The 13,048-nt window shown below is 41.0% G+C and overlaps 1 long non-coding RNA gene across 1 annotated transcript; it reads right to left on the bottom strand.

The window, feature by feature from the left end:
* Nucleotides 1–901: 901 nt before the first annotated feature.
* Nucleotides 902–2,437, bottom strand: LOC310783254. Its single transcript, XR_014553072.1, has 4 exons — nucleotides 2,317–2,437; nucleotides 1,500–1,623; nucleotides 1,311–1,391; nucleotides 902–1,191 (listed from the first exon to the last, which is right to left on the bottom strand). It is a non-coding gene; the product is annotated as an uncharacterized lncRNA (long non-coding RNA).
* Nucleotides 2,438–13,048: the final 10,611 nt, after the last annotated feature.

Genomic DNA, 13,048 nt, shown 5'->3' with positions numbered 1-13,048 from the left:
GGCATAGCCTACTGCACAGAGGACCCGTCGCTATGGGTGGGCCTTAATGACTCATTTATACTCCATTTTCATACGTAAATAGATGCGTCCGTTTCAAACGTTATTATCGTCACTGCCCACATACTTCATGCATCTTTCACGTTGGTATCATGTTAAGCAGTTAACCTAGAAAGGTACGTGCTTTTGGTGTCTAATCCCAGGTTTTAGGGCTCAAGGAATACAATTGAATCAGTGAAATTACCATCAGTTACTTATTTATTGACAAATCCAAGATGGAATCCCAATTTAACTAATCGATATCACCATGAAACTTCCCTACTTGATTACTTACAATTATTCTTATAATGTCTTAAGTTTGAATATGCAAATGCGGCATTCTCTAATGAAATATGCATTAATTTGCATGCATTTCCAGAACATAAATCTGAACATTGGATAAAGTCAGGTTCAAAATTTTTGTTTCATTTTGTTGATATATTTTGGATATCTCTTTTTATCACTCCATAAATCAGAAAATCCTGCCAACTTTGAAAACCTAGAAAAGGCAAGGTGTCCCCAGTAGGCTATGTGTCGAACAACGTAAAAAGGTTGCTCATTGTGATTATTGATCTTCCTTTCCTTGTGATAGTCTGCAGCTACTGTGGCCCATGTCTCTCTATTCCCTACATGTAGGTGTCCACTTGTGTGTCTCTTCAATAGATCTTTTGGATGCAGCTGCCTGAAAACCCTTTTTGTGCTCTGATATCTACGTTTAAGGGGATTTTTCTTCTGGTGGTGAGAGTGTGAACCACTTTTGCATCTATAGTCACCGGATTATTTGTGCCTATTCTATACACCCCTGTGTTTGCATACTGTGGTGGTTGGTGCAGGAGATAAATAGAAATATACAGGACAAAAAAGGTACAATAAAGTACGGTTTATTTTTCGACAAATAGAAAAGTAGACATACAAAAGTGTAACAAATATATACATATTCACATTTATCGAAATATTTACATCTACATTCAGTGACGAGAACACAAATGATCCACATCATGATTTATGGCTTCATGGTAATTGAACTGCTGTTATTAAGAAGTCTTTCAGTGCTGTAGTCCCACAGTGCAATGTTTCGGTCGCTCCTCTTCCACAGACCTACAGCTGAGATGTTTGGGCAGCAGTTGTTGAGGTCACACTTTTCACTTCCCAGAACTGAAAAAAACATGTCATTGCATTATTATTATTATTAAAAAGTCATGGGGACATAATAACACACTTGTAATACACTATTGATTTCTGTGTCTTTATGAGCACAATCCAGTCTAGCTTACCTGTTTCTCAAGTTCTGTATGAGCCTCTGGCCAAGTCGTGACTCTGGATTCAGACATTTCTCCCCTCTCGATGTTTTGACACTGGAGAGGAATACAAGAACAATGTTAGAGACAAAAGATGGAGAGTAACAGATGAAAACAATGGCATTGCAACAAATATGGTTTATGAGTTTGGGCTAATTTACTTACATAAGCTCCGTCTCTGAGCAGAAGATAGTTGGCTCGTGTAGCTGAGAACTCGTTATGAGTTTTGGGTTCATACGGTCGAGCACGCCGGTTAAACATTTGCAAGATTGACCTCCGCCTCGTTGCCCTGTGGAGAGGAGGGATACAGCATGGTTAAGGGCTGGTATGGTACATGTACATTAACAATGGGATGCAAACAGCATTGCAAAGGACAGGACTCTAAGAAATAAAATAACAGCGCAAAGTAACTGCAGATACTAGAGCATATGGAGAGATTCTGTGTCAATAATAACAAGTATATGTAATAAAATACAAATAAATATAAATGGAAAAAGATGACTAAATACTACAATTCACATTATGTATTAAAATTGTTGAATGCAGAAAATACAGAAACAAATCTATCTCTCCTCCACAAATAAATAATTTGCTATTTGTGTTCTGTCATGAATTATAGTACGGTATTTATCTTTTTCCATTTCTAGTTCTATTAATTTGATTACATAATGTACTGTGCAAAAATCTTAATAAGGCACAAAAAAATCCATAAAGCGAAGATGCCTTCAAAAAGAATGAAAAGTTTCTAAATATATATATATATATTTTTTAAAGTTGACTATAAAGAGCAGTCTACTGACACGCTAATGCACAAAACAAATAAATAAACATCTCAGACCAAATTTATGGAAACAATCTAGAGTACCTAAGACCTTTGCAGAGTGCTGTAAATTTACTATTAAAATGGCCAATTATTGGCACAGAAATCCCCCCATACATTCATGTAAACACTATGTAGTGAATCCATTAAAAAACACATTACCTTGTACATGGAGGGCGAGCAGGCAGAGGAGGAGAGAGGAGAGGACAGCTGAGTTCATTGTGCCGGCTGGAGGAGGTTGCTGCTTCAGACTCAGGATGTCTTCAGTCTTGACTGCTGAGCTGATTGTGACTGAAGGAGATCAGCCTTTTTATATAGGCTGACTTTCACTCTCATTTCCCTACATTCTCTCCTCTCCCCTCCTTCCTCCCATTCACTAGAAATCTGTCCTGGCTGCTGTCCAGATGTCGTAAATACTTTCACTCTCTGGTTCCTCTCCTCACACTCTGCTCTCTGCTCTCTCCTTCCTCCTCTGGATTTCCCGGAATCGACTCGTTTTAGGCAGAAGCTTCTGATGAGGACGGCTGCAGAATGCCTCTGCATCTCTCTAATACTGATGGAGGAGAGCTAGTTAGTTACTAGTGTATTGTTTTCCCAGTCAAGTATACAACAAATACATTGATACATTTATGTAAGGCATTTCAATCATTTTAAATTCAACTAGGTCCATAGATTTGAAAGCATATGAATTTGTGTGCTTTGCCCTGAACATCATAGTGGAGTGTTCAGTAAAGGATCTTCATGTCATCATGTCCTCATCATGTCATTTGGCAAACCAAATAATCTACATCAATATATTATTACATTACATTAACTTCAGTGACACAATAAAAATCCAAGCACATTTTGGGAATGAAAGCATGTAGCTGTGACAGACATGATGCAGCAAGAACCAGGATACTCCGCCTGGCTTTGCAATGCTCAAGATGAACATTCTTCGTGTGTTTCACTGTCGGGTGAAAACCTAATTTCTTGCAAAACGGCAACTTATCAGAAGCTCTGAAGCTAAAGAAGAACAGCCTTGTTGTCACCTTCACCACCAGGCATTTAGTTTGTCCTGATTAGGGATGTTCATTTTGAAAATTTTCCAAAATCGATAATCGGTGAGAATTAACGATCAATTATCGATTATCGATTTTATTAATACTTAGAAAATTTTCAATATTTTCAATTTTTTTTTTTTTTTTTTTTTTTTTTTTTTTAACAAAATGAATGCCTATGGCAGAAAATACGAAAGACAACGTGTTCTCCTCAATGAACTCTTTATTTCAATGTGTCTCCTCTCCAACACTGCTGTCCCCGGCGCATGCCGGTGTGAATTTCTCATGTTTAAAACAGTTTTGTTGGCACAAAGGCCCGTGCCCAGCCAGAAAACTAGAGACTATATGAAGCTCCACCTCACGTTAGTCGGCTGTGCAATGGAGTGGGGCGAGGAGGAACGAATTCCACCCAAACCTAGTCCAAAAAAAAATTTTTTTTTTTTTTTTTTTTTTTTTTTTTTAATAATTAAAAAATCGATCCAAATGCCACAGGATCGATTCCAATCCTTAACGATCGATTATCGATTTTCGATAATTGATGAACATCCCTAGTCCTGATGGTGTTTTTGGGCTGGACTGCACAAGCAGGGCCAGACCAACAAACACCATTATACAACAGATAGTGTCGGTCCATCAATTTGATGGGACAAGAGGTATTCCATCCGTGCTCAGGGATGTATTACCAAACTAGCCTACCGGGCCCAAGCCCAGGCCCAGGCCCAGGCCCAGGCCCAGACCCAGGCCCAGGCCCAGTCCCAGACCCAGGCCCAGGCCCAGGACCAGGCCCAGGCCCAGGCCCAGACCCAGGCCCAGGCCCAGGCCCAGACCCAGGCCCAGGACCAGGCCCAGGCCCAGGCCCAGGCCCAGGCCCAAGCCCAGGCCCAGGCCCAGGCCCCGGCCCAAGCCCAGGCCCAGGCCCAAGCCCGGCCCCAGGTCCAGGGCCAGGCCCACAAGCCAGAGCCTCTTCACAGGGCTATCGCATACCTTCCTGAGCCTGGGACAAAATGATCCCTTAGCGCCTCCAACCGTTGTTCCATAAGTTTATGGACAATTAGAAGGTTATTGTACTTTATTGTACTTCTTTAATTCAGTGCTGTAAATCCTGTGTTATCGAGACAAGGTCCAAAGTTGCCACCAGCCAAATACTGGTAAAATATATATATATATATATATATTTATATATTTGCTTCACTCACCAGCAAAAAAAAAAAAAAAAGTAATCTATGGCTGGTAAAATGGGAACATTCACATTGATTTTGGACAGTATTGAAATACAGGTGAATTTATGTCTTGTTATTGGCTTTGAGTGTTCAGGTGGCTGTGATGTAAATCCTGTTGAGATGCAGGTGAATGTATGTCTTAGTTATTATGCTGGCTTGAATTGTGCGTATGTGTGCTGTGGGGGGGCAGGGACCGTTATGTTATAATCTGTCTATAACAGCACAGGATGCATCACTGTCTGTATATCACTACGGTCTGGAAACAATAATTCAACATGGTAGATAATCATCGTTTCTACAAGAAATGAAGAAAAAAAAATCATGATTTGACCCTGTTTGAGTTGCTCGTCCACAAGTACCATACAGACAAATATGGCTGTCATAACATCAAAGTGCTAAGTGTTAGTGTTGGATGGAGCCAGTTGTTCCTGTTTCCCTTTCTCTTGTCGGATTCTCTTCTTCAGGCTTTTTAGGGGAAGTCCCCCCGGACAGGCACACATGCTACATGAGGACGGGAGGAGAGGAGAGGAGGGGAGGAGGCGAGGGGAGGAGGACGGGGTATTTCACTTTTTACTTCATCAACTATCATAAACGTACACACACACATGGAACCCCCCCCCTCCCCACACACACACACACACATGGACCCCCCCCCCCCCCACACACACACACACACATACACACACGCCCCTCCCTCTCCACACACACACACACACACACATGGACCCCCCCCCACACACATACACACACATGGACCCCCCCCTCCTCACACACACATGGACCCCCCCCCCTCCCCACACACACACACACACATGGACCCCCCGCCATCCACACACACACATGGACCCCTCCCCCCCACCCACACACACATGGACCCCCCCCCAACAAAGAGAGATGCTGATGTCAGCCAATCGTATGAGGGCAGATATTGCAGTATGTAATTAAGTCTGCTTCTTGATGAGCAGCAGTCAATCAGGGAAGGAAAAGGAGATCATGTGTCTTTGAGAAATCATGAAGTCAGCTGGATTCAGCTTCCAGTGACGTCAGGCTATCTGGTGGAAAAGGGAAGCAAGCCCAACAGATTCTTAGAGAAACGTCTTGTAAACCAAGAAAGCACAGATACTCTTTTTTTTCCAATATTTCTATATACTTTCTGTGAAACGTTCTTCTTGATATTGCATTTCATTATGACGGTTTATGCATTTGTTTATGTGATATTCAAGTTTTGATATTGCTGGTATCTGACCTGTTTGACTATTGTGTACAATGGTCGAATTGTATATTTATTGTATGTTTTCTATTTGCTCTATGTATCCGCGTATCACATGATTGGTCAGGTGACCCCTGAGAGGGTATTTGAGGGGTGTGTCTTTGCACTTGTTTCATGTCTGAGGAAGGGCTTTGTGTCACACGCGTGTGTTGGTAACTGAATAAATCGTTGGGAGCAGCATTTAGCATTTAACTCTACTTGTTCTTATCTTCACTTGCACTTCGGTCCTGCACCTGCTCTTCAACGTTTGATTGTTGGATGCGTGTGCCTTTTTGACCTTTTAGCATGAAGTTATAGATTCTGTGAAAACACAATCAATTAAAAAAGCTATGATGCAGCTTCCAGGCAAAATTAAACAAACAAATTAATAAATAATCCAAGATGCTTTGCCCCGTTGGCGGGGGGGCAACTTTGGCCTGTTAAACCACCAGGCTTGCATTATAATGGGCTCAAGTTACAGGCCTCTGGAGAAGTGCACAATATATTTAAATTGAGAGCCAAAGTGAACGTCACTTCCTGCTTTCTCCCTGAACCACCGCTGAAAAAAATATGAATGCCGGTGAACGGAGAATAACGTTACTTTGTCAATTTAAAACATACAGTTTGTCATCAAACTGAAACGTAGGGGTTAGTTTCGTATAAAAACTACATAGCTCATGGCATGTCGCCGGTCTTCAGCTTTGCCGGTAGAGAAAGTGACGTCACTTAGGCGACAGTGTATGTAGTCTTTCTGATTTATCACTTATAGTGCAACAGTTTTGGCAACAAACTGCGACTTTCTTGACATGCAAAGTTATGTTTTAAATTGACAAAATTAACGTTGGCACCGCGTGGCACAATTCAAACGGGATCAGAAAAGTAACGTTATTCTGCGTTCACCGCCATTCATATTTTTTCAGCGCTGGTACAGGGAGAAAAGGAGGAAGTGACGTTCACTTTGCCTCTCTATAGTATATCACACATGCACACTCAGCATGCGTCCTCTGGTCCTTCTTCCTCACACATCTGTTTGCTGTGGCAGGAGCGTTTCAGGGAAATGGGAAGTGAAAGTGAAACAGGTTGCCGTCAGGGAAAAAGCGGGAGATGGGGATCCCCGTCCTCGGCAGGGCGCCCAGCTTCCTGTGGCCTTACATCATGCTTTGATGCAACGCCAACTGTGACATTTGGCCTCCTTCACTGTGCTGTGACAGCAGTGTTACTTCAGGATGCACTGACTGATCTGATCTGGCATTTTCAGCTCCATGCAAAGCACATAATCTGTCCAACAGAGCACAACAGCACAACTGAAGAAACTATGGGAATGTATATATTTAAAAATAACAGAAGCATTCAACCTCTTTGCTTCATCTAGGCAAAAAATGCCACACTGGAAACAAAATTGCACAATATCTTCAAAATCTTAGATTGTGTGTCCATGTTTCATTCTAATACAAAACTATACCATATCTGTCTAAAAATTATTGTTAATTTGTCATTTTAAGTCAGTATGCTTAAATGGTAGATAGGCCTATAACTGGACAATATGCACGGTCCAAAATGTTTGAATGGTATAATGTGCACTTTTAATATGAGCTATTGTAGCCTAATTAGTTTATACTCATTCTGAAAATGTCGGTTTACCATCTGTGCTCTGTCTTTCTGGTGCTGCTGCGCTTCACTTAAACTTAAACTTCACTTAAAATCCCAATCTTTGCTTACAGATGTCCATGCAGGTGTTTTATACACGTATAATATCTCTACGTACACAATGTTGAGAAGTAAGTAAGGGCCTAGGTGCTTTCACTCTCTCTGCCTGATGTGTTCATCATCATCACATGGTGCACTAAATCATCTTCACTTGATACATGCAGATATGACTTCTTCCAAGAAATCTTCACAAAACAAGAAACGTTCTCCAAGACAATTTCACTTTTACCAAGTAGGCCTTTATACAGCCTTTTAACAATAACACACCATGTAGCGAATGTGTTGTCCAGCAATGCTAGAATAAAGGTTATGGCAAAATGGTGTATATAATACATAGTAGCTACTAGGGACTTTGTAAATATGTGTCATTTGATTAATTTCAGCGAATTTCTTTTTAGGGGTTGAAGCCCTATTGTTTTTGTGCTGGTTTATTATTCGTGTTCTCCTTGTTGTTGCTAATCTGCCTCGACGCAAATTCCCGTGAGTTGGTAAATGGCAGAGACCTGAAATCTGGCACAATGAGAGATATTGGGTGCTAGTTTCTGCTCAAAAAATATTTTTCGAATCAGCCTGAAGGTGGCGCTATAATTAAAGGTTTTACGTTAAATGCCTTAACTTCCACGCCGTTTGTCCGATTTTTAAGCATTTGTTTTCCAGATGCTCTACAAATTTGCCTCAAGGTCCGTCTAGAAGATTTGTGAGATATTTTGAAAAGTTTGGAAAACACATTTTTGACATCTCCTCCTAGACCGTTTGACCGATTTCCACCAAAACCGCCAGGAAATATATTTGAATCGGCCTAATTGGGGCGCTGTAATTACAGGTTAAAATTCCCAACTTTGAAAGGCCATAACCCCCATGCCATTTCTCCAATTTTCAAGCAAGTCAAGTTTATTTGTATAGCACATTTCATACACAGAGGCAATTCAAAGTGGTTCACATAAAATGGTTGACAGGAAAAGAAAAGAAAAGAAGAGAATAAAATGGACATTTAAAAGCATCACAACAAAACTTTAAAAAAGAGTATAAAAAGTGCATTAAGCAACAGGCGCAGCAGTTGCAAAAAGAGCTAAAAACTTATAGAGGACTCATTGGGTTTGCATAGTAGCTGTCAGCAGTTAAAAGCGACGGTAAACATAAAGGTCTTTAGTCTATTTTTAAAAGTAAGTAAGGTTGGGGCAGATCGGAGGTCTTCAGGCAATTTGTTCCAGCTAGCAGAAGCATAGTGGGTAAATGCAGCCTTCCCATGATTTGATTTGATCCTAGGGACAGTTAATAAGCTGGACCCTGTTGACCTAAGAGTTCTAGACGGTTCGTAGCGTGGGAGCAATTCAGCTATGTATTTTGGGCCTAGGCCATTAAGTGATTTATAGACTAATAACAGTATTTTAAAATCTATTCTATGACACACTGGCAACCAGTGTAAGGACTTAAGAACTGGAGTGATATGATCAGCTTTCTTAGTCTTCGTTAGAACTCTAGCAGCAGCATTCTGAATGAGTTGAAGTTGCCTAAGTTCTTTTTTGGAGAGACCAGAGAAAAGGCTATTGCAGTAGTCTAACCTACTATAGATGAAGGCGTGAATTAGTTTTTCTAGATCCTGTCTGGACATGTATCCCCTAATTCTTGCTATATTTTTAAGATGATAAAAAGCTGATTTTCTGATTGTCTTAATCTGGGAGTTAAAGTTGAGATCGGAATCAATAATAACACCAAGATTTTTGACTTGATCCTTAGGCTTCAGGGATCGAGACTCAAGGCGTGCAGTGATTTTAAGCCTTTGTTCTTTGGGGCCAAAGACGATCACCTCTGTTTTGTCTTTGTTTAGCTGTAGGAAATTCTGGCACATCCAGTTATTTATTTGATCAATGCACTGGCACAATGATTCTATGGGCGCATAGTCAGCTGAGGAAAGAGTTATATACAACTGAGTGTCGTCTGCGTAGTTATGATAGGCTACTTTGTTTTTTTGCATAATTAGGCCTAGAGGGAGCAGATAAAGGTTGAAGAGAACGGGCCGCATAATGGATCCTTGAGGCACCCCACAAGTCATCCTAGTTAGGTCAGATGTGTAATTGCCAATGGAGACGAAGTACTTCCTGTCTTGAAGATAGGACTTGAACCACTGGAGGACCGTACCCGATAGCCCAACCCAGTTTTCCAGTCTGTCCAATAAAATTGAGTGGTCAACAGTGTCAAATGCAGCGCTAAGATCCAGTAGCACTAGAATCGAATTTTTGCCTGAGTCTGTGTTCATTCTGATGTCATTTATGACTTTAGTAAGCGCGGTTTCTGTGCTGTGATGGGGGCGAAAGCCTGATTGGAGTTAACTCATTCACCGCCAGTTTAGGACTGCCAATATTTAGCACAGGCCAAAGATTTTCATAATTGTTGGTCATCTTTCAAGACCCACAGTAAATTATCTATTAGCACCAGAGTGATTTGCAATACCTCAAAATGAAGATGTACGTCTCTGGGTTCACCAGGAAAAAAAAAGTGAGCTTTTAGCATGTTCTGTACTCTACTTATAGCCATTTATATACACCCTGTTTTCCCCCAAAATGTCTCTCTGAGAAAAGAAATTGCAGAAAATGGCATTTATGTATTTATGCACACAATCTCATGCAGAACTCGCTCTCAATTCTTTTATTTTGAACTGTATTGACATCAGACATGTAAATATTATTCGTTAGGACACAAATGACAAAAAAAAAAAAATATATATATATATATATATATACACATGAAGTGCTTTTTTTTTACATTCAACAATACAGTTTACTCGGTGTGAGTGAGTGTACAGACAGACAGACAGACAGACAGACAGACAGACACACCGACAGACAGACCGACAGACAGACAGACAGACAGACAGACACACACACACACACACACACACACACACACACACACACGATCCCCCTTTTAGATTTCTAACCCCACATATGATAAGCAATAACCACGCCCTGTGGCGCTGGGATTGGCCAGGAGCAACACTGGAGGGCACGCAGCCCAGCGATTACATGAACCAACTGAATAGCTCTTGAGAAAGGACAGCGGGCTGCTCTGACTCCCGCTTCTGCCTTGTGCCTTGCTGTTGTGTGTTTATTTTGCACCCGTCTTCGTCCATGTCTCCCCTTTCATATCCCCTGCTATCTGATCGTTCCCGTTTTCCCCTCGGCTATTCAACACGTCCTCACCGCCCTCGCAAACTGATCGATCATTTCCTCATTCCTCCGATGATCAAACACATCTCTTGATTACTTTCTCCCGGCTGGCACAGAGGAAGGCGACTCCAGCTCGTACAGCGCGCCGAGGCGCGTTTCAATGGCGTTTCTCCTGTCTGCACAAGGAAGCGTTACCAGTTTTCTGCTTTTCCTCCTGCTCAATTTCAAAACAACAGCTGCGGTATGTGTTTGTTCACGTGTTGTCTTAGATGATAGGGACCTGATACCATGTGACAGGCTGGGGAAGTGTTTAAACTACGCCCTGCAGTAATAAAAACAAAAACACGTCAAACACGTCATTGGCGGGGAGGGCTATTTCTGATAACACGTCAAAGACGTCATTGGCGGTGAATGAGTTAATCTAGGAGATCATTTGAGGTTAGGAATCTATTGAGTTGTAGGTAAACAACCTTTTCAATTATTTTGGCTATAAAGGGGAGATTAGATATTGGTCTGTAGTTACTGATTACCGATGCATCAAGGCTACACTTTTTTAGTAGGGGTTTAATAACTGCAGTTTTCAGGGACTCAGGAAAAGTGCCGGTCAAAAGGGAGCTATTAACTGTTTGCAATAGGTCCGACGACAGACAGTTATAAACGCTTTAAAAAAAGCTTGTTGGAAGGGTATCGAGACAGCACGAAGATGATTTAAAGGAACACTCTGCCCATTTTCAACCAGCTTTGTATCATTAGAACATCAGTAGTATATCAGAAAACTGTAAACTGTTTTGAAGTCTGTCATTTAATTTGACAGTTATTGAGTGTTAAAGTGTGGACCAGTGACATCACTGGTCCACACTAACTCAAATTATTAACTCATTAACTCAAATCAACTCTCAATAACTGTCAAACTAGATGAATGACTTCAAAACCGACATCTAGTTTGACAGTTATTGAGAGTTGATTTGAGTTAATGAGTTATTAATTTGAGTTAGTGTGGACCAGTGATGTCACTGGTCCACACTTTAACACTCAATAACTGTCAAATTAAATGACAGACTTCAAAACAGTTTACAGTTTTCTGATATACTAATGATGTTCTAATCATACAAAGCTGGTTGAAAATGGGCGGAGTGTTCCTTTAAGGCCTTGCACAGTTTCCTCTAAGATGTCGCGGTCAATAACGTTGAACTGGGACAAATTTATCGAACTAGGGATCTGCGGGTAGGATGATGTCACAGCATTTCTTGGTGTGATGCCACTAATAGCCTGCCTGATATTAATAATTTTGTCCGTAAAAAAGGCAGCAAACTCATTACATTTGACAGTAGAGAGGAACTCAGGTGCTACACAGAGAGGCGGGTTATCAACTGTGGCAAATAGAGTGTGTGCATTGTTCACATTTTTGTTAATTATATCGGAAAAGAATGATTGTCTCGAGGTTGTAGGAGTGAAGGCTTTCTTTGTAAATATCATAGTGAATGTGAAGATTAGTTTTCCACCATTTACGCTCAGCTTTCCTGCAATCTTTCTTTTTGCATCTAACGGATGCAGAATTTCGTCAGGGTGCTTTAATCTTTCCAGACAGCATTTTTAACCTAACAAGCGCCACACTATCAATAGTATTCAGAATTGTTGGATTGAAGTTATCGAGAATGTCATTGACAGAAGCTGATGTGGGAGGAGATAAAGAAAATGTCTCCATAAACAGCGCGCTGGTGCCTACATTAATGTCTCGTCTTTTAACGGTTTGTGACCTATTAATGATCTCAGGGGAGATTTCCATTTAAGAAAAGATGCAAAGATGGTCAGACAACGCAACATCAATAGTCAACACAGAAGAGGACTTAAAGCCCCTAGTAATAACTAAATCCAGGGTATGGCCTCGGATGTGAGTAGGCCCTGAAACATGTTGAGACAGATCAAAAGTGTCAAGTAAGATATTCAGTTCTTTGGCAAAATTATCATTGGGGTTATCAATATGAATATTGAAATCCCCAGCAATAGATATACAGTCATGTTCCATGAAAATTAAGGAGAGTAGATCAGCAAATTCAACGAGAAAGCTGCCTGAGTATTTTGGTGGTCTATAGATATTCAGCAGTAAAACAGTAGTTGAGCATTTCAGAATAGCAGCAAGGTATTCAAACGATGAGAAGTCTCCAAATGTTACCTGCTTACATTGAAACATATCAGAAAAGACAATCGCTACTCCCCCCCCCCCCCCCCCCCCCCCTCTTATCAGCTCTGGGAGTGTCAATGAAGCTATAATTAGGCGGTGCTGATTCGGACAGAACAGCCACTCTGTTGTTCATATCGAGCCAGGTTTCGGTGAGGAACATTAAATCCAGATTATAACTGGTAATCAGATCACTGATGAGGAGAGATTTATTTGACAGCGACCTAACATTAAGGAGTGCGGCTTTAATATTTTTAGAGCCTGGAACCTGTATCGTTTGCTTTACAAGGGGAATGGAGATTAAGTCTGATTTAGAGACAGATCGTGTTGGG

The sequence above is a fragment of the Poromitra crassiceps genome (assembly GCF_964638095.1).
Source record: "Poromitra crassiceps genome assembly, chromosome: 10".
NCBI classification, from domain to species: Eukaryota; Metazoa; Chordata; class Actinopteri; order Beryciformes; family Melamphaidae; genus Poromitra; species Poromitra crassiceps.
This window is presented reverse-complemented; position numbering and strand designations above follow the sequence as displayed.